At 36.9% G+C, this 26,763-nt stretch overlaps 1 protein-coding gene across 5 annotated transcripts in view; it reads left to right on the top strand.

The window, feature by feature from the left end:
• Positions 1-534: 534 nt before the first annotated feature.
• Positions 535-26,763, top strand: part of ARHGAP15 (Rho GTPase activating protein 15) — a 573,492-nt gene continuing 547,263 nt past the window's right edge. For 2 of the 5 annotated variants that reach the window (XM_058694796.1, XM_058694791.1), the window contains exon 1: positions 538-857. The gene's annotated coding sequence lies outside the window, so the exon portion shown is untranslated. Of the gene's footprint in view, positions 858-26,763 lie in introns of all 5 variants that reach the window. The other 3 variants (XM_058694818.1, XM_058694827.1, XM_058694813.1) reach the window with 3 other exon arrangements.

Genomic DNA, 26,763 nt, shown 5'->3' with positions numbered 1-26,763 from the left:
TTTTATCCTTTATTTTATTTTTCTTCTTAAATCAGGCCACACAAAAAACCATTCGGCTAGAGCAAAATCTCATCAGCAGATTTCAGAACTGCTTAGGAAACTGCCAGAGAGGACACACCTGTGTGTGAGCCACCACCAAAGCGAGTGTCACAGCACGTGCTAGATAAGCACGCTTCTTTCCTCCAGGTGGCACTGGGGCCCTGGGCTGTGTTCTCTGAAGTTCGTTAGCAACCTGTCCGAGACATTGTATTTAGTAACTGGAGCACCTCTTTGTTGGTCCCTCCACGAGACGGAATTATCAGCTCGTGAATTGGAAGTGGCTTCTGGGCTTCCCCGTCAATAAGCGGGGCCTCTTGGTGCTATGTGAATATACTCACGCCAACAGAGGATAGCAGAGACTTAGGTTTGAAGCTCTTGCTAGAAGGAGAGAAAGAGGAAGTTCCCTCCTTGCTTACCCTCCTGCTCCTCCCCCTGCTACATTTTTAACCACACATTTTCCCCATTAAACCAGAATTGATGAAACCTGTAGAAATGTAGTAGTGTTTGAAAATTGAAAAGCACATTGAAAAATAAAAATATTGTTGACTATACAAGGCAATTTCTTCAAATCAAGTAATGATGTGTATGTGGTTAACCGTCTCTACGCAGGAAGTGGTTTTATTTTAAAGTTTTTTGTGCTCGCCCCAACCCCCCCGCCTTTTTTTTTTTTTTTTTTTCTCCAGTACTGAAATTAAGCAGCATCCAACATAGGCCTACTCTTATGACATGTGACTTTACTGTTTTCCGTTTTTGTTGAAAGAGTCATTAACAGTTGGAAGTTGATGGCAGTTTCAATAACAAGTGATCACCGAGAAAAGGTAAGCAAAATTTAACTTTACAGTGAACATGAAATTTAAACATGAAAATGTTTGGCGGTGTCCTATGCTCTGGTGTGAATATACAAATATTTCTATGAAAATGTGTTTTCACCTGTAATTAAAACATCTGTTTGTTTCCTTGGTGTAGAAAAGAATATTCTTTTTATATTTGCAACTGCCAAGTTCAAAAGCCCCTTAAAAGATATTACAATAGAATCATTTGCTAAGATTTTGTACTAAACTGTCAAAGACAGAGTAAGGTATAGTTTTAGTTTGAAAGTGCTTTTAAAATTAACTACTAGAGAAAATAAGGGACTTTGCATCTTCAACTGATCGTTTTGCAAAATATGTACTATTCAGGATCCAGATAAGGAAAGAGAAAAAGGCACTTTGTAACAATAAGAAATAACCTCTGAGTTGCAGCACGGAAGTTATCCAGTATAAAGTGTTGGGTTAAAGTTAACATTAGAAGCCTTTGCAAAGTTGTAGTTTATCAAGTGTGTAGTTCTTTAAATAACTATTAAAAAACAGGAAAGTTTTAAAATGCAAAACAAAGCTCTTTGTTATGACACTTGAATATTTTATATTATTTTCCTAAATTTTATTTAAGATATAGGGTGAAATGAGGGCAAGTTTCTATTTCACTAGCAAAATTCTCTGTTTAAAAAAGAACCTTTATTGAAGGTTACTTTTGGGAAAAGGGGCAAATTAGGATATATTTTTGTTATTCATATAATTATGTAATTTTCTTTCTTTGAAGTTTTCCAAAATAATAACCTTAGAAATGAAAAGGATTTGTTAATCTTAAAGTGAAAAGAACTTATCTTTTATACTAACTTCTTCCTTTTACAAAATGTCTTTGTGTTCTGTAACATATGTACAAAAATATAAAGTGCTGCTAATCTCAGAGACAAATACCTAAAATAAATCCGAGTGTCAATTTTTGAAAGAATTTTAATAAAAGCATGAGATATGATATACTCTTCCCTAATATTATTTTTATTGTGCTGTTGAATGGGGGAAGTGATGGCCCCACAACACCTATTTTTTTGTGTGTTATTAAAAAATGGTTACGCAGTTGATAAGTGGCAACAATTCTTTTCCTTTATTATCTTTTATTGAAAGACACATATAAATGTTTTTGATATGGTCAATTTAGTAGGAAATTATTAGGCATATTAGTACACTCTATTTTAAGACCTCTTCAGTTGTCAATACTGAGGCTAGTTACTTGTGGACTATTAAAAGGATCACAGAAAAATGGAGATTAGGACTTGGTGTTCGATACATCTTTTATTGTTATTGTGAAAGGAAAAAGGGAGACCCTGGTAATATATATTTGCTTTGATATTCTGATTAGCTTTTCAATTTGTTACATTTCCACACAATGGAAAGCATTATTTAAATCTGTCTTCAATATTGTGGTTCTGAACCTCTGCATCTACAAAAGCTGTGTAATTCAGATAGTTTTGGTTGATATGTTATTACTTTATTTCATTTTATTATAAAAGAACATCACATGAATAAATATATGTAGTACTTACATATTAGCAAGAGTGAATCCACAGAAGTGTTTGGCACTGAAAAAATGTCCACTGCAGTTTTTTAAACCATTTCATATTTATGAAAGCCAAATTCTTTGTAAGATGATTGTTTCTTGCAGAAACGGTCAAATTAAAATATAAGTATCTTATGAAGAATTTATAAAACTAAGAATGAAAAAAACGTAGCTTAGTATGGAGTTATAAAGAGCAACAATTAGAGATGATAGACATAAACTAAGATACTCTCAGAATTATTTGCAAAAACAAGTAACGCATTATCTCTTGAATATACAAAATCTTAAATAGAGTCACTTAAAAATGAGGTACTGTAGGTTACTATACCTTTATACATTTTAAGTGAATAAATAAACACATTTTGGTGAAATGAAACAACGCAGAGAATCTCATTTGGAGAGTAATTTCAAAACTGATTTATTAAAAGTATATCATGCTTTTCCACTTGGGGCCAGTATTCTGCAAAATTCAGAAAAGAGACTTTTTTTTTCTATGGTATTTCCTCCTTTTATTCCCTTTTTATGCTTTGTTTTGGAGTGTCCTAATCTGTCCCTAATTTAGGGTCTCCCAGCCTTGGTACCTAGAAGGACAGACCACACTTGGCTCCTTCCATCCCATTCCCATTGTCCTTAAAACCTACTCATCCTCTTTCTCAGCACCTAGGGCATATGATAAAGATATCATGCTCCCAGGAGAGCTTTGTTTCTTTTTACTTCTTAGGCCTCCCCTACCCTGTCTGGTATAATTTTATTTACTTTTTCTTTAATATTTTTTAATGTTTGCTTATTTTTGAAAGGGATAGAGACACAGAGGGTGAACAGAGGAGGGGCAGAGGGAGAGGGAGACACAGAATCTGAAACAGGCTCCAGGCTCTGAGCTGTCAGCACAGAGCCTGATGCAGGGCTTAAACTCATGAACGATGAGATCATGACCTGATCTGAAGCCGAACGCTTAACCGACTGAGCCACTCAGGTGCCCCTGGTATAATTTTAATAAGGTCTCTCAACAGATAGGATCCAAAGAACGGCTACATGTTGAGGACTTCAGTCAAGTGAAAAGAATTAGGGGCGCCTGGGTGGCGCAGTCGGTTAAGCGTCCGACTTCAGCCAGGTCACGATCTCGCGGCCCGTGAGTTCGAGCCCCGCGTCAGGCTCTGGGCTGATGGCTCGGAGCCTGGAGCCTGTTTCTGATTCTGTGTCTCCCTCTCTCTCTGCCCCTCCCCCGTTCATGCTCTGTCTCTCTCTGTCCCAAAAATAAATAAAAAACGTTGAAAAAAAAATTAAAAAAAAAAAAGAATTATACCGTGGCAAATAGTTGGGGGGGGGGGGGTAAATATTTGGCAGAAATGTGTCCATTTCTATAATGTATTCCTATGCAAATATATACCATCTTGTAGTGGCTGAAAATAATTGTACTATGTCTTAAGATTATTTTGATATCCCCATACACTTAGAAAATATTTAACATAATCAGTTATGTGTATTTTTTTAAACCATTTAATACTCTGAATTTAAAGCTTTGGGTACCAGAAACATATTTTTTTTTTTTGCACTGCACAATGAATATTATATAGCTAGACTTGAAAATATACTTATAAGTATTCTACATTTCAGGTTAGAGTTGGCAAAATGCCTTTGTTTTCAAATGATAGATTTGAATTAATATTAGCTTAGGCACCAGAGATAGGCATTGATTTGTAGAACTGAAAAATCCAAGGAAAGAGAAGTCAGGCATGGTGGGATCCAGGAGCTCACACAGCATAATTAAGATTGGGTTTTATTTTCTTTATTTCTTAGTTTTTTTGTTTGCTTGTTTTTTGTTTTTCAATTTTTCCGCACTGTGCTATAAGCCCTCTCTGACAGAATCTTACATAGTTGACAAGAAAGCTTTAGGTTTACATTTGACCTTTCAGACCCTGTTGCAGAAGATTGGCTTTCCCCTATCACCACAGTAAAGGTCTCAGATTGGGATCTGACTGGACTGAATTTTGCCACATGACCATAGTGGAGCTAATCATGGAATCTAAGACACAAACACCATAAGTGACTGGACTAGGTCACCGGCCTTCTTTTGCATTGAGGAGCCGCCTGACCTGGCAACACGTGTACTCTTAGCTGAATGGAGGGGTCTTCACACATAGAAACGAAAATGCTTTCCTCAGAAGAAAGGGTGACTCTACTACACAGCCACTTATGGTCACACTTAAAAATGCTGCTTATTCGAATTCACCACACTTCATAATCAGACAGATATACAGTATCAGTTTAAAGATAGATCCGAATGAAGTGTTTCAATTAAACTGAATTTTAAAGTATTTTTCAAGAGGTACCTCATATATGAACACCTGTCTTGAACAGGTGAACACAATATTTTTCTTCTAAAAGTCTATAATCTAGTGGGATCATTATGTTAACAGTTATAATACAAGTGAAATGTGTCAAGTACCATAAAAAAGATGTAAAGAATGTTCTATTAGGATTCAGCAATCCAGGAAACATTTTGTATTTCTGTAATGTGCCAGGAAATTAAGTAGAGAATTTCCAGTTGTGACATCATTTGATTATGTCCTATCAGAGAAATCAGGACAGTTTGGGAGGAAAGATTTGTAGTAGTTTTCAGACAGAGGTAGGATTCAGAGTTTGAGGACAGGAAGGGAATGTGCCCGGGCACAAAATGTCAGAGGAAGAATCTAGTTTTGTTTTTGTTTTTGACTAGTTTTGTTAGCTACAACTACAGTAGTAGGAGGTAAGGCCAGAAAGATAGTTTGAGATCCTGATAGGGTTGGCCTGCTGAGCAGATTATGACTAAGGGTTATAAAGAACAACAGTATCGTTAAGCAGGGAAATACATAAATTGAATGTCCACATTTTGCATGTAGATGGGCTGTCCAGCATCACGGTTTATTTATTTACTTTTCCCATGTATCTCCCTGTTGGTGACATACTCTTCAGGGTAGTTTACAGAAATGGTTACAGTCTGTGAAGGTAGATATTCTTGTAACATCGGGTGCTAGCTCCCCTCCCCAAGTGCCTTGAGGTTCTTATATGGGCTGTGGTTATAAAGATTGTTTTTTTTCTTTTTCAGTTTATGACAGTATTTTTGATTTTTGTTTTGTTTGTTTTGAATTTAAGAAAAGATGATGGAACAAGATGGTTCAAAACCAGAATAAAACCTAAATATAAAAATTTTAGAAAAAAAATCTTTATTATGTTCCCATTTCTATATACTGCTATTCACCTCTACTATAACCCAATAGGCAACCACTTTTCATAGTTATTTTTTTAAATTTTTCACAGTTTTTTAATGCAAAAAGCCTATATGCACATATGACTATATATAATGTATGTGCATATACTCTCCTTTATGACATTAAGGGAAACAGTATACATACCCTTCCACTTTGCTTTTCTTTTAGTAATATCTTAGACGTGTTTCCATAGTAAAAATAAGAAACTGTTTAAGTCTCTTTCTCTCTCTCAATATTCTCTCAGTATTTCACTCTGTGGATGTGCCATACTTAATTTATTAAGAGTCATGGGTGTCTTCAATTAGCTAAAAAAGGGATGACACATGAATGTTGAAGCGAAGGGGAAGAGAAAAGGAATGGAAATAAAGGAAACAAAGGAAATATGTATATCCAGAAACCCAACAAGTTCTCAGAGGCTAAGACAGATGGGTGTAATCAGTAGCTCAAGTAGATAAATTAACCTGAAAAAGAAGGAAGAGCATTTTAATGAGTGTATATGCGGATGATGGGATATAAAAATGCAGTGATTAGAGGAAGTTGAGGAAATACATGCTTCATGGTTTCCATTTCCTCTGAAATTGTAGGAAAGCTCATCTGATGAGAGGGAATGTATACAGAATGCTAAAGAATAAGCAGAATATCTTATTTTTAAAATTAGCCTTGTGATTACACACAATATTATGGTAGGTTTTAAAATTGATTTTCTCTTTTGGTGGCCATCAGCCCACTTAGATTCAATTCCGTAAATAATTTTTAACTCTAAGTATGTTGTGTCGGGCAAAGAATTATTGGGGACACAAAGAATCAATATGCTATCTAGCCAATGAAAACTTTTTAGGTAGTTTAGTGTACAAACACAAGAATTTAAGTATAGGTCTATGTGTATAAATGCAATACTATAGAAATATCAAAAGAACATTTTATTATCAGAGTCCCAGATGAAATTTGCCAAATCCAGTGGTCATTTACATGTCCTCATATTATTTATTTTCTGAGATACCTGAGATGCAATTGAACATTCCTTCCCTCTTGAACCTCTCTCTTCATTTGACTTCTGGTATGTTTCATTCTTTCAGGTTTTCTACACCCTCACTGGATGCTCTTTTTCTGTCTCCTTTGATAAATCTTCCTCATCATTCAGCTCTCTAAATATTGGAATGCCTTGCACTCAGTCTTCAGATTTCTACCTTTTTAGTCTTAGCTCTTGTCTTCTAAGTTTATTCCTCCTGGGTGAATTTCTTTTGAGTTTAAATATTATCTATATTCTAATTAGGTCTCAAAATCAAAATGTTTTTCTTAGCACTAAAACTACTAATGCAACTGGCTACTCATCATCTTAGCTTGAATATCTCATAGAGGTTTCAAAATGAGGATGTTCAGAATTAACCTTTTAATTACTCCCTGCTTGCCCCCAACTCAACTTGCTTCTTCCCTATTTTCATCCATCTCAGCCAATGGCACCACCATTCATCTACCTGTTTGAGACAATAAACTAGAATTATTGTCAGTTATACTCTTTCCCACACATTTCCTACCCCAAACCACATTCAATTCAGCAATCAGCAGAGGCTATAAAATATTGATTTAGCTCCCATTATCTTGTTTACTTAACTTTTCTCAATAGTGGCTCTTGAAAAGTTATATATATATATTTTCACACTAATTGTTCTTTATTTTTTGTGTTTTGGTTGGTATAATGACTTTTCCCCCCAAAAAGAAGAAAAAAAAACTTCTAAAGGTATACACTACAATGTGTGACATGTAGTAACATCACAATTTTAGATAAAACCACACTCATCAATTCACTTTCTGATTTCAAGTGAGAGAAAAACCATGCAAAACATATGGAGCAATTTTGATTTGCACATTGTGAATGAACTCAAGAAGGTTGAAGAGGTAGCAACTTCTAGAATGTTCCAGTCAGGTTTTTTTCCAGCCCAAAATATGTTTTTCTGTGCTGTAATTGATTGATTAAGTATCCTCTGTGGGCAAGAAAACCGTTTTTTTTTTTTTTTTACATTTTATGTACAATTCATTTTTTATCAAATTGTTGCTATTACTTACATAAACCATTTTTAAAATCTATTAGTATATTTTTGTGTTTATAAATGTTGATCGTGTATCTTGGGCTTTTATTTAACAGCTCTTGTTTTAGCAGGAATTAATTAGACATTAAGCAAGGGATTAATGTATGTTGAAATATCCCAAGTTGGGTCACCTCTTACCACTTCTACCACTGTTACTACAGAATCTTCTTGACTTATCTCCCTGCTTCTACTTTTCATACCATAGTCATTTTCCAAGAAATAGCCAAAGTGGCCTTCTTAAGACTTAAATCCTACAATTTTTCCCAGTAAAAGAATTCCAAATGACTTTCTATTATATTTCAAATTAATTCAAGCTCCTTTCATCACTTGCAAGGCCCTCTCTTTCTCATTACTTTGCTTTCATTTCTCTAAATAGCATTTTGGATATGGGGAATTATTCTTTTTTCGACTTGTTTAGTGGCTGGACTCCACCTAAATAATCAATTAAGCGTATTGACCTTGTCTGTTAATTTGCTACTTGATATACAGAACCTAGAACAGCTGTCAGCATATAATAACCACTCAGTGAGTATTTGATTAGTAAAAGAATAAATGATACAAAAATTGACCCTGAACTGTAGAATCAGGAAAGGCTTTCTGTTTCTTGTGAACTTCTCCTGGGTGTGAAAGAATAGGATCGATTTAGGGGAAAAGAAGCTGAAACATATTTCAGACAAATGACACTTGATGGGTATGTTTTGAGTAACTTTGCAGTGGTGAAAGTTTGTATTGAAATCCTGGATTCATTATATACTGTAGTGCCTTTTTGAAACTTAGAAGAAATAACTCACCATTTGAGAACATACTTCCGTAAACAGATGGAAAGCACCAATCACTTCTAAGCATTTAAATTTTAAGCTATTTTAATAAAACTATGGTATTACAATTGAATAATTTTATGACGATTTAAACTTATTTCTTAAAAACTTAGAGAACTTTTTGTTCTTGTCTTTACTGATGTATGACCAAACTTAGGGTCAAGCAAGGTATCTGTTGAAAAGAGCTCTGAAAGGTAGAATGCTCAGGAAATAGGATGCTGAGTCAAGGGGAAATTTTGTTTCTGCTAACTTATTTTCTGCATTAGTTAATTTTGTACTAGAATTTAAAAGGCTAGAATCTGAGCTATGGAACACTTATTCATCTTTCTTCTAAAGGCACTAGGAAACCAAATAACCTGAGTCTCCAGATAATATCTATTCATACCAGGATGCTTGTCTTAAGAGAAGTGGGAGATAGGAGGGAAAATGAGTGTTGATTACGCCAGTAGTGTCTCCAACACTGCAGTAGGTACTCTGGTATTACAAAATACAGACAATATTCTCTCATTCTTAAGATGCTTTCAGTAACGTGACATTCATCAATGTAAAAATTAGAGTGGGATTGTTAATAGGAATCGTGACTATGATTACAATATTATGTATAATGCATATTATGTATCAGGTGTTGTACATATCTAAAAGCATTTGATATCCACAAAAATCATGTAAAGTTGGCATTCCCATTTTAAAGATAAGAAAGTTAAGGGTAAGTGCCTGAATTTATAGAGCTATTTGGTAGAGTGTGTCGTGATTTATAGGCACATCTGGGTTAAATCCATGACTAGGCAAAATCCCTGTTATTTTTACTATGCCATGCTGTGATTTCTAAGCCTAGTAAGTGTCAATAGTTAAACAATGCTGGGCTTCATTCAGGAGGCCCTAAAGTCTAAAAGGGTCTGAAAGGACCCCGCTTTGTTTGCTGTCTAGAACAATGCCATCTGTGGAAAACCTGTTTCTTGTTGGCTGCATACATCGCCTTCTGTAGAGATGTTATACAACATGTAAGGAAGAAAACATTTTCTGCCTTAGTTTCTGTCATACTACAGGTGCCTTTTTTAGTTCTCTTTTTCCTTCTCCTATAGACCCTATGTTTCCCCTCAGCCTGTAAATCCCCCAAATTCTTTCCTAGACCATGGTGGCAGTTATGATAGCAACTAGCCACAAATGGTTATTCAGTATTTGAAATGTACCTTGTCTAAATTGAATGAAAAATAACCAGATTTTGAAGACTTAGTACAAATAAAAAGATGTAAGTTATCTTGTTAATATTTTTACATTGATTACTATGCTGAAATTATAAAATTTTAACATGTCGAGTTAAATAAAATATATTATTAAAATTAATTTCACCCACTTCAGGGGTACCTGGGTGGCTCAGTCGGTTAAGCAGCCGACTTTGACTCAGGTCATGATCTTGCGGTCCGTGAGTTCTACCTCCGCGTCGGGCTCTTTGCTGACAGCTCAGAGCCTGGAGCCTGTTTCAGATTCTGCGTCTCCCTCTCTGTCATCCTCCCCCGTTCATGCTCTGTGTCTCTCTGTCTCAAAAATAAATAAACGTTAAAAAAAAATTAAAAGAAATAACATTAATTTCACCCACGTCATTTGTTTCATCTAATGTGGTTGCCAGAACATTTAAATTTTTTCTAGTTACCTGGCTTGAAAACAAACAAATAAATGAATAAATAAAATCCCTCAGATATGGTCCTTAAATTTCTATCTTTGCCCTTAGCCTTTCTCCCAATACTACTTCTCATTTTCTTTTTTTCTTTTTTTTAAAGAGGCTCCACACCCAGCGTGGAGTCCAATGTGGAACTTGAACTCACAACCCTGAGATCAAGATGTCAGCTGAGATCAAGAGTCGGATGCTTAACTGACTGAGCCACTCAGGAACTCCCCATTTTTTTTATGTTCCTCATTTTTGATTATTACTTGATACTACCCCACGAAGCCCCAACAGTAGTTGAAACTGAGCATGTCCCAAGTTAAGCCTATAATATGCCCACAGAATCCTTCTCTTTCTCCTGCTAACTTCAGTCGAGATGTCTTTATTCTTGAAACCATCTGAACAAATCAGCTTGGAATCTCTATGAACTCCTGTATACTGCTTATTCCATACATCTAATCAGTTGCTATGTTTTAGGGGCAACCATTTCCTTCTCTCCATTTCATTTATTGTCATAGTTACTAATTTGGCCATCCACTAAATCTTGTCTGGACTATGGCCAAAGGGGTCTTACTTGCTTTTCATACTACTGTTTTTCTTACTCCTTTACTTTGCCTATTTCAGATTCACTTTGTGTCTTCAGGGTGATGGTTGAGTTCCAGTTAAGTAACACAAGTAAAAGTATCTATTATCCATTTATATTCTATTTAAAGTTTTAAAAGTGGTTTTACATACATTATTTTATGTGATCATTCAGTAAGCATTCTATGAAAAGCTCCTGCTTTTGAAGTTTTTCAGGACATGTTAAGAACATAGTTTTCCTAAGTGTCTTCTGATTTCTTAGCCTGTTCTCTTAATATTTTATACTGTAAGGAATTAAAAAAAAAGTTCTGGAACAACATTTGGTTAACTGATTGGATGTAGAGAAGGGAACGAATACCCCTAAAATGTGGAAGTTGGTGCCTGTCTGAAATCTCTGGGCTCCACCACTTGCTAGATATTATATATGGTATTTGTTCAAGTTACTTAATCTCTTGAATCCTGAGTTCTCTCACCTACAAAGTGGGGAGTTTCCTCACAAGATGAAAAAGAAAATGATGTACATAAAGAACTTTGCCTAGTTTGTGGCACATAGTAATTGCGTAAAAAGGTTAAATGTAGTGTGAATTGTAGTAGTAGTAGTAGTAACTTTTATCAGGTTGTCTAGGCTCAAGTGATGACCATATTTTTTCCTTCATTATCATATAAAAATCATGGTGGGATAATTTTGGTTTATTTCAATTCTAAGTATTATAATAAGATTATGAAACTCATCAAGAGAAATTTCTTGCTATTAATTTCATTTCCTCAATACAGTTGTGTGGGGAATATAGTATAGCCATGTGGGGCAGAAGAAAAGAGGCTCTTTTCTTATTTATTTACCAATTTTGGTTAATATGAACATTTTCCTTCAAGCAGCTCAAGATGTGTCCTTACCAAAAATAACCTTCACTTTTTTGAAGAATTAATGTCCATCACAGAAAGCAATTTAAAAAGTAGTAGGCAACCATTGACTCTTGGACTTCAAGTTAAAATGAAGCAAAGAAAAGCTATGGAGACAAGGAGAGAGAAAAAAAGTACAATTCTCCTCACCAACTCTTATATCTAATTCTTTCCTGGGGTGATTAGGTGGTGACATAAATGGTTCATAAAACAGGTATGCTGGGGTCCTAGCAAAATGATTCCAGAAAGAAAAAATAAGAAAGAAATTCGGTAGGTCCCGAGTGTAGGGTGCTGATCCAGTTAGAGAGACATTTAGAGTTTTATTTTGTTTTTTCCCTGGGAAAATCTGCTCAGAATTCTGTGTATGGAGGTTGAGTGAATATATAGATTTCAATCCTAATTTTGAGAGCAGTCAGTGTTAGGGCATCAGATTAATGAGACCAGGTGTGGCGGTAGGAGGTGACTGACCCAAGTTTCAGCGGTGGTGGTGCTGTCCTTGAAGAACTGGCTGTATGCTACAGGACAGAGGACTTTACGTTAGAAGTCTGTCTCTAAGAAAGGGGATTAGCAAGTGGGCCATAGTTTCAGGGTGAGAAATCAGCTCGGAAGGAAGACTAGAGGATGGTCAGCATGGCAGATCGGTATAGGGAGTATGATTTGAGGCTGAGAAGGTGAGGAAGGCGAGACAACAGTGATTGCTCTGACTTCCTCTGACTGTGATGCATTGTATCCCAGGTACTCATGGCATCTTTTGATGTGGAGAACTAGGAAAGAAAAATAAGAATTCAATGACATGGGGCACCTGGGTGGCTCAGTAAATTAAGTATTCTACTTGAGCTCAGGTCATGATCTGGAAGTTTGTGAGTTTGAGCTCCACATCGGGGTGTGTGCTGTCAGCACAGAAGTGGTCAGAAGAGATATACAACTCAAATAGAGAACAGAAAACGATAGAAGTCAGGATATAATTATCTGCCAAAATATAATACGAACAATAAAGGAGGTCAGAGCAGAGAGAGGGGGAAAGGGGAACTCGCTTAGCAATAGCAATGAGCGCAACACAGTATCTGACTTTTGGTAATTTGAGATCATGCAGAGAAAGTTACACAAATAAAGAAAATAATCTTAATCTCTGATGAATCTCTTTCTAAACCAGTGGTACAGACTCAATCTCTTGGTTTTGTTCTCCGTTTTCTAATCCTACCAGCTTGGGTTTAAAAATCATAAAATATAGGAAATGATGTTGATTTCACATGCAGCAGAAACTGCTCTATCCATACATCAGAGGAGCAATCCTAATAGAGGTGACTGGCACCATGGGTCATAGTCACAAATGCCATCAGGCCGGTCAGTATTTTGATGCAAATAAAGTGGGAAGGGAGAGAGCCTCTGGATTAGAAAGAACTTGCCCTGTTTCCAGGATGTGGAAGCTGCACGCCCCCAGCTGACGGTTACCATCCATCCTTAACCACTTGTCCATATCTTCTGATTTTTCAAGGGAAGACACACAGATCTGCACCTTTTTTTTTTTTGAATAAAAATCCTCATTTTTCAATCGCAAACTGATTCAAAACATTCTAAAACAATGTTCAGGCCCAACAACATATGTCTGTGGGTTGAATTTGGTTGGCAGTCTGCCGATTTTCCACCTCTTCTTGAATTTATAGCTGCTCCTAAGAAAGCAGGAGCAGAATGTCATGATTAGAAACAACTGGAGTCCTCCATATACAAAATAAACCCTAATAGGGGTACCTGGGTGGCTCAGTCAGTTGAGTGTCCAACTTCAGCTCGGGTCATGATCTCGCGGTCTGTGAGTTCCAACCTCACGTCGAGCTCTGGGCTGACAGCTCAGAGCCTGGAGCCTGCTTCAGATTCTGTGTCTCCTCTCTCTGCCCCTCCCCGCTCATGCTCTGTCTCTCTCTCTCTCTCTCTCTCTCTCTCTCTCTCTCTGTCAAAAATAAATAACATTAAAAAAATTCAAAATAAATCCTAATAAAGGCTTAGAGACTCAGTAGCACATTCAATTATTCTATGAAAAAGCATCCATTTTTGTATAGATTTTTTCACTGACGTCTTTGTTTTGTTTGTCTAACTTTCCAGGAGTGGGTCCGTTTTCCTAACCTGAAAAACTGACCTTGTTCTGTTGCTCATGTTCCTCAAAACATTTTTTAACCATTAAAAGATGTCCCCAAAAGGTTAACTTTTCTTAGTAATAGCAAATATAGTCATCCTTGATTTGCCTGGTATTTTCAAAGTCACGTGAACAGCACATGCCCAGCACACGTACACTTGTATGGATGCATTGTTGTAGGGGAGATAAAAGATTTGTATACCTTGGGTGGTGATAATAGTAACAAAAATTTAAACACATGCACGTACACGCATGTGAAATCCACGTTGTACTAGAGGGGAAATGTAGCATGGGTGTGGTTGTATAACCCATTTCATCATACATACTATTAATAGATCAGCATCACTAAGTCTCAGAAATAGTTATGACAAAAATTAGTGTTCAATGTGTTTTAAGTAAAATAGATAATCCTGATAGCCATTTTCAAACTTTAGATGTTTTATGCAGTCCCTTTTGACTTCAATGCAGCCAAGCCAAAATTCTATACGTTTCTTTGTGAGGAGCCCAAATTAAGATAGAAATTTGACTCTACTACTTGGAATTATAGTAGCACTCAGTTAACTGGAGCCTAATCACATAGACAGTGTATCTAACCATCTCCCCTACCTCCCACCTCCTAGAGTGAGGCCCCTGAATTCTACTTTGAGGAAAGAAAAGCAAAGCACAAGTTTTGCTTAAATGTGGGATCTATCCCTCAAAAAACTCCTAGATGGAGGTCCTGCTAATGCAGCTGAAGCTTTTCAAGACATTAAGGCATCAAAACCGCCTTTTAGTTAATCAGCCTAGAAAAGAAAAAGATATACCACATACTTGGCATATTGAAGGATATTCAAAGGCAAGAACTGAAAAACTTGGTCAAAAACTTTCAATTTAAAATAATGTGAACTAGTAAATATTTTTTTTTGCCATTTTGATATTCTTGGCTTCATGAAAGGAAGCCTCACTGCTCCCAAATTTCAGATTAAATTTAAGTGAAAACAGCAATATTTTGTGGAATTTGGTTGTTCTCACACCAAACATCCTTTGATGTCTAAGAAGCAAGAGAATTGTTTTCCAAGTGTTTACATTGATGTTGTTTTACTCCCACTTACTAAGTTCATGATATAAACATTAAAAAAAAATGGGGCGCCTGGGTGGCGCAGTCGGTTAAGCGTCCGACTTCAACCAGGTCACGATCTCACGGTCCGTGAGTTCGAGCCCCGCGTCAGGCTCTGGGCTGATGGCTCGGAGCCTGGAGCCTGTTTCCGATTCTGTGTCTCCCTCTCTCTCTGCCCCTCCCCCGTTCATGCTCTGTCTCTCTCTGTCCCAAAATAAATTAAAAATGTTGAAAAAAAAATAAAAAAATAAAAAAATAAAAAAATAAAAAATAAAAAAAAGTGTTCATGCTGAAACACTCACAATAGACCCAGATTGCTTGGAGTAGGATCCTGTTGTTTTTCCTTTATGTAAAAGAATTCATTTCACAGTACCTACCTACTTAGCTACTTAGTCACTTCTCTTCTCATTTTTCCCAACTATGATTGATACCACTTCCCCGACGACTAACATATTTCAAAGTGAAATGTAATCCCAGAAAGTGTTTAGAACAACAATGTTAACAAATACGAACTGAGCAGCAGTGGGATTTAACGATAGAAGGATACTATAGCAATTAATAATCATTTTAGAACAATGCAGATTTAAAATAAAGAAGAACTTTATGTAAGACTTGTTTCTTATCAACGTTCAGTGTGCATCTTAATCAGCAGGGGCGAAGCCTCAATGTATAGTTTCCCAGGCTCCTCTTCAGTCTTGCTGAATGGGACTGTTCAGAATGTGCAGTGAAATATGTGTGTTTATGACACTTCCTATACTGATTGGAGAATCATTGCTCTATAGCTTTTCTACCCCTCACTACTAAAGACATTTGTTCCTTTTCAACTGAGGTTATTTCTGACCTTAACTCCTAGAAGCAATCGTAGCTTAATGCACGTAATCTTTAGCTAATTCCAGTGGAATGGAGTTCTGTGAGTTCAATATTAAATTATAACAAGTGATTATGGCTTTGGTTTGTACTTGTGATGCATACATCAGGTGCGTTTCCCCTTATTTACAAGTCCCGGTCCTTCAGCAAGTCATACCTTCCTCATTAGGCGTTTGCTTTGTCTTCAACCACAAGTTCTGCTGGTAACATGGTCATTCATTGCCTCATTCCTTTGCTAAGATTGAGGTCTCTCTACTGCCAGTGTCCCTTCTGGATAATTGAGTTGGGTGTGAAAAAATACCCAGTAATTGGAACTCTGACACTTAGTAACAAACCTCCTAATCCATAATGGTCTACAAATGTGAACTTCTGTGTATTGCCCCGCTCAGATTATGAATGGTTGTTTTTTCCCACCTGTTGAGTAAATCTTTCTAGTCAACTTAGATCCCCAGGTGCCAATGTTTCCTGATGTATGTAAAAATTGGACACAGCTGCATCTCTCGTGAACATTTGTGGTTTGGAGAGCTCTCCAATACCTGTTTACTTCAGATGAAGAGCCAGATCCTGGTCTTTTCTAACCTCAATAAATCATGAGAGATGACCGGTCCTTCTAATTAAAAGATTTATATATATACGTATATAATATCTGTTATTATATCTTATAACCTTAATATATATCTTATAATCTTTATATAATCTTATATAGATCTTAATATATCATTATATATATATAATCTTTACAGAAAGATACCCCTATCTCACATTAAACACAGAAATTATTTCCAGAAGGATCACAGTTCTAAAAATAAAAGTTGGAACAATATATATTTAAAAAAATTTTTTTAATGTTTATTTTTGAGAGACAGAGACCTGGCATGAGTGGGGGAGGGGCAGAGAGAGAGGGAGACACAGAATCTAAAGCAGGATCCAGGCTCTGAGCTGTCAGCGCAGAGCCCGACGCGGGGCTCAAACTCATGAGCCGTGAGATCATGACCTGAGCTGAAGTCAGGATGCTCAACTGACTGAGCCACCCGGGCACCCTGGAACAATATATATTTTTAGAAGATAATACAGTAATAGTCTTTGTGGCCTTGGTCAAGCAAGGATTTCTGAAGAGAACAAAAAAATCACTAATCATAAAAGGAAATAAATGATAAATTGGATAATACTAAAATTAAGAATATCTATTAATGAAAAAATTATACTAAAAGAATAAAAAGTAACCCACAGGTGGGAAAAGATCATTATTGCAACATATGTATTGAAAAATGGCTTGTGTCCAGAATACACAAATAACTCCTCCAAATCAGTAATAAAAGGACAAAGAACCTAACGGAAGTTTTTCATAAGCACTTTACCGAATAATATTATGTAGCAATCAGCCACATAAATAGACATTTGAGTGAAATAATCTCAGCAACAAAAAGTGCATACTCCAGGTTTTCCATTTATATTAATTTAAAAAATAGGCAAACCTAAGACAGAATAATGATTATTTTTGGTGGAGTAGACAGATAGTGACTGCTTCAGGGGTTTCTGGAGTGCTGATACTGTCAAGCGTGTGGTGTGGTTACATGAATGTGTTCAGTTTGTGGCAATTCCTTGTACTTTATATACAAACATGGGCATACACACACACAAACGACACAGAACGCATTTTATGCACATATAATTGAGTGGAAAACTAATGTTTAAGTGCATTAAAGGAAATATACTGAAATATTTTAATAGTGTTGTCATTGTCACAACAATGTCCCATTTTCAGACATGTCCCCTTGGCACTGAAATCCAATCCAATCAGTTCAGAGTTTGAAGACATGAGCATTAGGGAAAGACTAATCGGATACAATAACAAATTTGCTAAATAAAACAAATGTCAGCCATATTTGACTACTGTCAATTACTGACTCCTGCTAATTACTGTCAAACACTAATTATGCAATATGCAGCTTCCCCATATTTTAACCTGGGCAGGCCAAGATAGAGATAGAGCGATCCTGGTGTACTGCAATCAACATGTGATTAGATTTATTCGGCTTGATAAAAGGGCTTTGCAACTAAGTCACATCCATTAGGAAGAAAATGCTACGGAACATGAAATCCCAGGAAACAAGCAACCACAGGTTGAAATGTATTTTTTGCACTTGATACTCTTCCAACAAATATCAGAGAACCGGTCCTGTCCCAGAGAGTGTCTGCTTGTTTTGTCAGTGTTTCCTAATACTGTGGCTGCTGATGCTTTCTCCTTAAGTGACATTTCATCATCCAGTGCCCTAAGATAGTCACCCTGTTTTCCCTTAATTGATACTTGTATGCAAGAGGCGGAAAATGGCTCAGCATTTCTTGCTAGATTAGGTCAAAGCTGACAGAGGAAACAGAGGGAAGATTGCATTACTTATGCCCCTTATGGTTCTCCTGTGTATCTAAGGAGATTGTCATTTCATAAAATTTCTTATGCTGGCTAAACATAATTACAATAGCACAGGCATTTTGTTCCTATTAGCTTGTCAATTTTTTTTACTACTTACCTGATCACCGGAGGAAAATCCAAAAGCAGTTCTTCTGATCTTAACTTTATTTTTCTTCTATGTCCTTAGTAAGATATAATTGTACCTTTTGATCTCTCTTCCTTAAGTGCTTCATTTTGCCCTTCCGGTGAAGTCTTTAACTCTTTACTCTTCATTCATTTAGTGAACCAAAGCATTACAATACACCTGGAAGCTCAAAGTAAGTTTCCTAAAGTTCTGGAGTATTTTTTTCCCAGATCACTTATCAGGTGCTCTTATCATAAGATCAGTCTTTACAAATAGATGCTATGATATTATTCTGATTTGAAGTTAATTAAGAAGCATCTTGAGAGAATGTTACCGTTCTTCTGTGGCTGGAGATCTATTCTTCTGGGAGCCTTTTTACCAAATCTTTGGGAAGGGGATTATGCCTTAAACAGATCATCAAAGTTTCCCAGGATCTGTAAGACAAAACCCCAATGCTTTACTGGAAATGGCAAGATTCTCCCCATTCAGTCCTAATCATTTAACTTTCCCACCTCCCATACTTTACTGTTTTTGTGGATGTTCACTCCTGTTTTCCTTAAATCTTGTGATCTCAGCCTGTGCTGCCCTTGACATTCCTTCTCTGCCTGTTGGGTCTTATTTTTATACAACATCAAGGTCAAATGTCACCTTCCCTTGAGATTGTCCTCAGTCCCATCCTCCATTGCACTCTTACCAGACTCCATGGTAGGCAAGCATGCTTATGTCTGCCCCCAGGTTCTCAACAATTTTTGTAGAAACTGTGGGACCTAGTAAGTTTATTTTTCAGGGCAAAAGCTCAAGGAATACTTGAAATGTAAAATGAGATGCTTTGCTCCCAATAAGATGGGGACTAAAAGGCTAAGGTCCCCAGGGGTTGAGAGATGGCAACCAAGATACCACAATCTAAAAAAAGATTGAGGTTGCCTGTCACACAATTTTGTCTTGGGCTTATTCTACTTAAAAACTATATTTTACTTGTCATTTTCACCATTTAGAATGCCCACGGGTAATGACAATAACTGTATTACAATTTATCCATGCAGTTGACTTGGCAGACTTTGTCAGTAAATGCAGCATATCACCCTGATTCCCTGATTAGGTTAAGTTAAGTAAATGCAAAGCCTTATTATCACATTTCCTATATATAACACCTGCCCAGTCAAAGACAATGTTACCCGATGGGGTGGCTATGGTCAAATTCCTTTACTATGATGTTCTTTTCTCATTATATTTGACATTTTTGAAACTGAGTTTTATTGCACTCTCTCCGCTTATGGAAGTGGTCTGGGGAAATTAGACTTAATAGAGATGTAGAAGCCACAGGGAAAAAAGAAAAGGAAAGTGAACTGGAAGGAAACTGAAATTAAAATGTTATTTTAGTAAATGGCTGCAGTGGTGGAGACGACAAACAATTGCAATGCAAGTTAATTACTGACCTGTCAGGAAAGTGTAGCACGAAGGTTGTGCCACACATTACTGGGGCTGCCATAGCCACAAGTCATTTCCACAGGGGAACAAACAGACCGTGCGCTACCACAGATCAACATAAGATCTTTCCAGGGGATAGAAATGAATTTCTCAGAGCAGTAACATTTGTCTGTGGAGTTTCTTTGAGCTCCTTAGCCCACACATTCTAGGAAAGGAATGGAGTCATATTGCCATAGAGGATTCCTGTTTGGGGGACTGTAGCTCTTGGTGGCTGGGGTGCCCAGACAGCTCACTTGCCACACACTGAAAAACCTAGGCTGACACCCATGGAATGGGGATTCCCTGGGGACTCTCAGGGCTTGCCTCTGAGACAGGTCTCCTCACAATATCTTCTGTGGTGTCTCTGCCAGGGAAGAGAGTCCTTCTCTGTGGAGAATGACTTTAAGAACCTAAAGAAATTTGGAACTCGATGGAGACTTCCTCTATTGTCAAAACAAATAACCCTGCTAAGTTCTAAGACATCATTAAACATGGTCATTTAATTATAAGAAAGAAAAAAAAGGGTTATTGTGAAATGAAAATATGGTATTCTTCTTATTTTTAAAAATTCATATTATTCTCCAAGTATTGGCCTCAGAAGGTATGAAAAGCACTGCTTCATTTTTCCTGCCCCAACTTGTCATGCAATAGTCATAGTTCAGTGGACCTTAGAAACATTGGCCAGAGGGAGTTATACATTTTTTTTAAAATAAGGGATAGACTTTATCAAAGGCATTTTCCAACTGGTAATGTTTTGCTAGGCTATGTACGCAGGCATTGACTAGTTTCTACATGTGTTTTCCACTTATATATTTAGTAAACATTTATTAAGTCTCTATTGTTTTGTAAGGAAGCACAGGAACATTTATAAACATTTAAATTGAAAGATGTATATGATATATACCTAACATGGCTGTACTATGATCATATTACCTCTCTGATCTCAGCCTTCCTTTGGAAATCTTGTTACCTTATTTTTCCACACATGGTTTCCAGTTGACTTGGGGGTCTGTGACTAAAGCAACGATGTTTGGAGATGCAGGACATGAGTTCTGTCCTGGGTCTACTTTGAAACGAGCTGTGGCACCGTGGGGAAGACACTCAGTACACCTGAACTTCAATTTTCTCTGCTCTGCAGCACAGAGATGATATCATAGTGCCTACTCATTTTCTCCTAGCTCAAAATAAGTCTTAATACACTTTTATTTTTAATGCTGCTGATGGGAAAGAGATGTCAAAAACACACTTTCTAACTCAAAAGGGCAAGCTGCTGAGCCTTAGTGTAATTAACAGAGTGCAACAAATAATTGACAGAGCAGCTATGAAATTTATGATTAGATGAATTATCACATTCACTCCTATCTGGGTATTTGCAGTGTGAGTTGGAGAATCTGGCCCAGAATACCACTGAACCTAGTCTGTTGAGAAGAGCCAGTTTGTGTGGCTCTTACAAAGTGCATTCTCATCACAGTTTCCTGTTTTTAAAGCAATATTGAAAGTGGAACTAATGCAATATCACAAACTTTTCTTGCTCTTCACTTGGTACATACAAAATCAGGAAGTCTAGAGAAATTGTGAAGCTAGTCTTAAGTGATTCACATTTCAATTTCTAACTCAGGGATAGGACATTTATTTGGAGAGTTTTATGAAATCAATGGATATTTTAGACACATGCAAAATGAACTAATTCTTCAATATTTTCATTAGTCATCTGCAGCCTCATGTAAGAATATAAATGCATAAGCCAAGAGTGTTCTCTCTAACAAATTTTGATAATAATGATGATTATAATAATCATAATGAGTAGATGATATGTTATAAGAACAAGTGGAATACTGAATAAGCCTCTAGATCACATGAATCTTAATATACCTTATAGTTAACAAAATTTTTGATGCCACTAAGTTGAATGTAAGTCAGCATGGACAAATATTGATTTTACAATCTACTCTATGAAATATAGAAAGTTGGGGGTCAATGAGGGAAGAAAACGAGGGTGGAACAAAAGAATAATTTAAACTCCTTGTGAGTGTTCCTGGAATAATACAGGAAGACTCACAAATTGGAGGTCTTCCTTGCCTTTCTGAGTAGTACATCATGAAATTGATATGTATGTTCCTGGAAACATACATATCATACACTCTCTGATTCTGGGAGCCATGTCATACTAGACCCTGGGGTGCGAGGGTCTCATTTGACATTAGGTTGGGCCGGTTTCAGGATGGAGTTTGTTCACTAGGAACTTGTTTCATAAACACTCAAAAATAAGAACACCATGGCAGGGCCATCACATCACATAACTCCAGCAGACCCTATTTGCCAGAATGCAATGCTAGTATCTTGTCCCAAGCCACAAATACTACCTCCCCCTAAATTCACTTAAGATCTTACGTGGAGTAGACTGGTCAAGGCTATTCTACTGCAAGATATTTCTCCCACATAGCTAGAAGAGTTTCCAGTTTGAAATTCAGACAGATGCTTCCCTGAGGTTAAGGGGAAGTCTGATCATCCATTTATAGCATTATGTTAATTGGTTTAATTCTTTCCCTCCCATCTATGTCTTAGTGATTGACTGAAAGGACGAATGTTCACAGGAGATAGGTAAGGAAAAATAGATGGTGCAATTCCAGAACTGTTGACTCTGTGGTTGAGATGTGCCTAAGTAGGTGCCTCAGTGGGGGGCTTGGCGCCTAAACTACGAAAAGGATAATAGGATGTCTGGTAAGGGAACAGAAGAGTATTCGGATGTAGGCAAGGAGAAGATGAGAAGTTGGAAGGGGGTAAAGAAAAAGGGCTATGAAGTGAAATTCAAATACAACTTGAAAAATTTGGCTTAGAACAGCCTTATCCTCTTGTTAGGAGGGTCCTAACAGGATCAATGAAAATAAGTCATCTCTGACTTATTTTGTGCAACAGTGACAAGTGTCACAGCCATTAGCACAGCTGTCATTTCAGTCTATCAGATTTCCTTCCTCCTCTGTCCTCTCTCCTTCCTCTTGCACACCCCTGGGCCCTATGGGGGGTGGGGGTGGCGGTCCTGCTTACCTCTTCCTTGCACTCAATTAATCTATATAACACATTTATATATTATGCCAAGGAAAGCCCTCTTCCTTCATCACTCCCTCAGAGTGTCTTGAATACCAGCCCCTCGCTGCACCTGCTGGGTTAGAAGGGAGGGACTCTCAATCCTTCAGCCCCATGAGAGGCTAGCAAGATGACAGACTTAAGCACACTGAAGTTAACTGCCATTTTCTTCATGAAATCTATCATTTCCCTTTTCTTTGAACTTCTTTGGTAACTATGATTTTGCTTCATGGAATATTTCAATATTTACCTTATAACCTCACAGCTGTTTGCATACTTTTGCAGTTCTGAGTCCTTTGCCTGCAAGGCCTAACCTGCCCTGACTTAGCACCAGCACCAACTAGTCTCCTTTTGCAGACTTCCTCTCTCTCCACCTCCAAGTTCCACCCTGAGTTTGATGCCATTGCTCCTCTCCCAAACTGGGCACCACTCAATTCTTGTCATTTAATTATTGATTTGTTTCTCTATCACCTTCACCAATCTGTAAGGCCCTCGATGTTTAGTGCATACATACGTGCATACATACAGAGAATCTCCAGACTCTGATATAGTGCATGCCACTTGGGAGACTTTCCATAAATGTAAATGGATCATTTATTTTCTTCTGGTGGAAATCTTTAAGAGGAGGTTTTTGTGTCATTTTGTGTATTCTTCTCAGAGCGATGTAGTGTTCTGCAAAGTTAGAAACTATCAAATATTTGCAAATATGAGAACAGTTATGAAATAGTATCAAATGAATGCTATTGTAGAACACAAAAGACTAGGGAAGCTGAATAAAGAGAAAAACTAGGGTGCCTTTGGTATCAATAAATTTTGTTGATGTGAGGCTGGGGTCAGATGGGAAAGGAAGTGTTAGCTAGAGGAGAGAAAGTGTGAGGAGAGAGAAATCACCTTAATACTATGGTAGAAAAGTTGTCAGCCCAATAGAAATGCCTGAAGAAGGAAGATTCTGAAAATGTTTTCTGCAGCCTGTCCCCAAGAAAATAGGTGGGGAAGCCAGATAAGAGGCCTTTTAAGTAATCCAGCCTTTTGACAGTAACACATCAGTAGGCAAATAATGAGTTGCTGTGCAATCAATACAAGAATGCAAATGTTGATTTGACATTGAAATTTGTGCAGACTCTGAGGAAGCAACATGTTCTATAAATGGCACACGGCAAAGCTAGGTAAATACAGTGGCTTCATGCTCTTGGTCATAAGATAGTGGCTTTAGCCTAAGTGAATTCCCTCACCATTATTACAAACATGCCATCCTTTGAGTTTGAATCTGAGTAACATCAAAGATCAAGGCTCAAATGCACTCAGAAGAGAACCCAGATTTTTTCTAGAAGACTTATATGTTTAATCATGGATCCCCCTCAACCCATACCCAAATTCCTTAGGGATCAAGTCATAGCAAAGCATTTACATGGTTGGTTATCTGCCTAAAATTATTGAGTTCTGTAAAGATGTAGGGTCTTCCAGACTTTGAGTGCATCAGTATCAGAAGTAGGAAGGATCCTACAGAGCACAGCAATCCTCGTGGCTGACCCTGTCCCCTCACTACCATTTTTTTTCCAGCGATGAAAAATATCTATAGATCTTTTTCCAGAGGTCTATAGATTTGTACAAGATCACAAAGGTGACCAGTAGAGACAGTGCTGCCACTAGAAGTCATCATGGCCCCTTTTGATAAAACCAGTCCAATTACTGTTTATCCAAAGCCACCCTTATAAACTCAATCCTCAATTTTCCTCAATTTTCCTCAAACAATCCTCAAATAAAATCCTCAGTTTTCATTCCTTCATTCTACTTTATTCACTAAAACATACTCTGTAAAATCCTATGCTTTACTTTTTAATTTTGTTTAAATTTGAGTATAGTTGACACATAATGTTGCATTAGTTTCAGGAGTACAGTATAGTGATTTGACAAGTTTGTGTGTTATGCTATGATGACCACTATACCAACTGTCACGTACAATGCTATTACAATATTATTGGCTCTATTCCTTATGTTGTGCCTCTTATTCCTGTGACTTATTCATTCCATAACTGGACTGGATCTCCCACTTTCCTTTATCCATTTTTCCCAGGCCAACGCTATCATTCCCTCTGGCAACCATCAATTTGTTCTCTATATTTATAGCCCTGATTCCACCTTTTGTTGTTTAGCCATTTATTTGTGCTTTGTTTTTGTTTTTGTTTTTTAGATTCTATGTATGAGTAAAAACATGATATTTGTCTTTCTCAGTTTGACTTGTTTCACTTAGCATGATACCCTCGAGGTCCATCCATGTTGCAAATGCCATGATCTCAGCCTTTTCATGTCTGCATAATATTCCATTGCATATGTATACCACATCTTTCTTATCTATTCATCTATCAATGGACACTTAGGTTGGCTCCATATATTGGCTATTATAAATAATGATACAGTAAATATTTGAATTAGTGTTTTTGGTTTTTTTTGGGTAAATACCCAGTAGTGGAATTTTTGGATCATATGGTATTTCTATTTTTAAATTTTTGAGGAAATTCTGTACTGTTTATTACAGTGTCTGTACGAATGTACCTTCCTACCAACACTGAGTGGGGACAAGGGTTCCTTCTTCTCTACATCCTCACCAAGACTTACTACTTCTTATGTTTTTGACTTTAGCCATTCTAACAGATGTGAAGTGATATCTCATTGTGGCTTTGATTTCCATTTCCCTGATGATTAGTGATGTTGAGCACCTTTTCATGTGTCTGTTGGCCACCTATATGTCTTTTTTGGAAACAATGTTTATTTGGGTTCCATATCCAGTTTTTAATTGGATTGTTTGTGGGGTTTTTTGATGTTAAGTTAAATATGTTCTTTATACATTTTGGATGCTAACCCTTTATCAAATATGTCATTTACAAATATCTTCTCCCATTCAATGGGTTGTATTTTTGTTGTGTCGATGGTTTCTTTTTCTATGCAAAACCTTTTTATTTTGATGTAGTTCCACTAGTTTGTTTTTGCTTTTGTTTCCCTTGCTTGAAGAGACATATCTAGGAAAATGTTGCTACAGTCAATGTCAAAGAAATTACTGCCTGTGTACTCTTCTAGGGTTCTATGGTTTCAGGTCTCACATATAGGTCTTTAATCTATTTTGAGTTTATTTTTGTCTATGATGTTAGAAAGTGGTACAATTTTATTCTTTCACATGGAGCTATCCAATTTTCCCAGCACCATTTACTGAAGAAACTGTCCTTTCCCCATAGTATATTCTCACCTCCTTTGTCATAGATTAACCGACCATATAATTGTGGGTCTGTTCCTAAGCTTTGTATCCTATTCTATTGATCTATGTGTCTATTTTTGTGCCAGTATCATACTGTTTTGATTACTACAGCTTTGTAGTATATCTTAAAATCTGGAATTGTAATACCTCCAGATTTGATTGGTTTGCCTAGTCAGGGTCTTTTGTAGTTCCATACAAATTTTAGTATTATTTATTCTAGAAAAACTCATGCTTCTCATACTAGCATCCTCATAGATATCAAAGATTCATAGATTTGCTTTGTTATTTTGAAATAATTTCTGATTGGCTGTGAAAAATTAATAGCTTCAGTAATAAATAATACACAAAATAAAACCCAAACCCCATAATCTTGTACTGGGGTATATGGAGAATGCATTTACTTTTTTTTTTTAATTTTTTTTTTCAACGTTTTTTATTTATTTTTGGGACAGAGAGAGACAGAGCATGAACGGGGGAGGGGCAGAGAGAGAGGGAGACACAGAATCGGAAACAGGCTCCAGGCTCCGAGCCATCAGCCCAGAGCCTGATGCGGGGCTCGAACTCACGGACCGCGAGATCGTGACCTGGCTGAAGTCGGACGCTTAACCGACTGTGCCACCCAGG

Source organism: Neofelis nebulosa, chromosome 2 (genome assembly GCF_028018385.1).
Source record: "Neofelis nebulosa isolate mNeoNeb1 chromosome 2, mNeoNeb1.pri, whole genome shotgun sequence".
Lineage (NCBI taxonomy): Eukaryota > Metazoa > Chordata > Mammalia > Carnivora > Felidae > Neofelis > Neofelis nebulosa.
The sequence above is the reverse complement of the archived record's forward strand: the minus strand, read 5'-3'. Positions and strand labels throughout refer to the sequence as shown.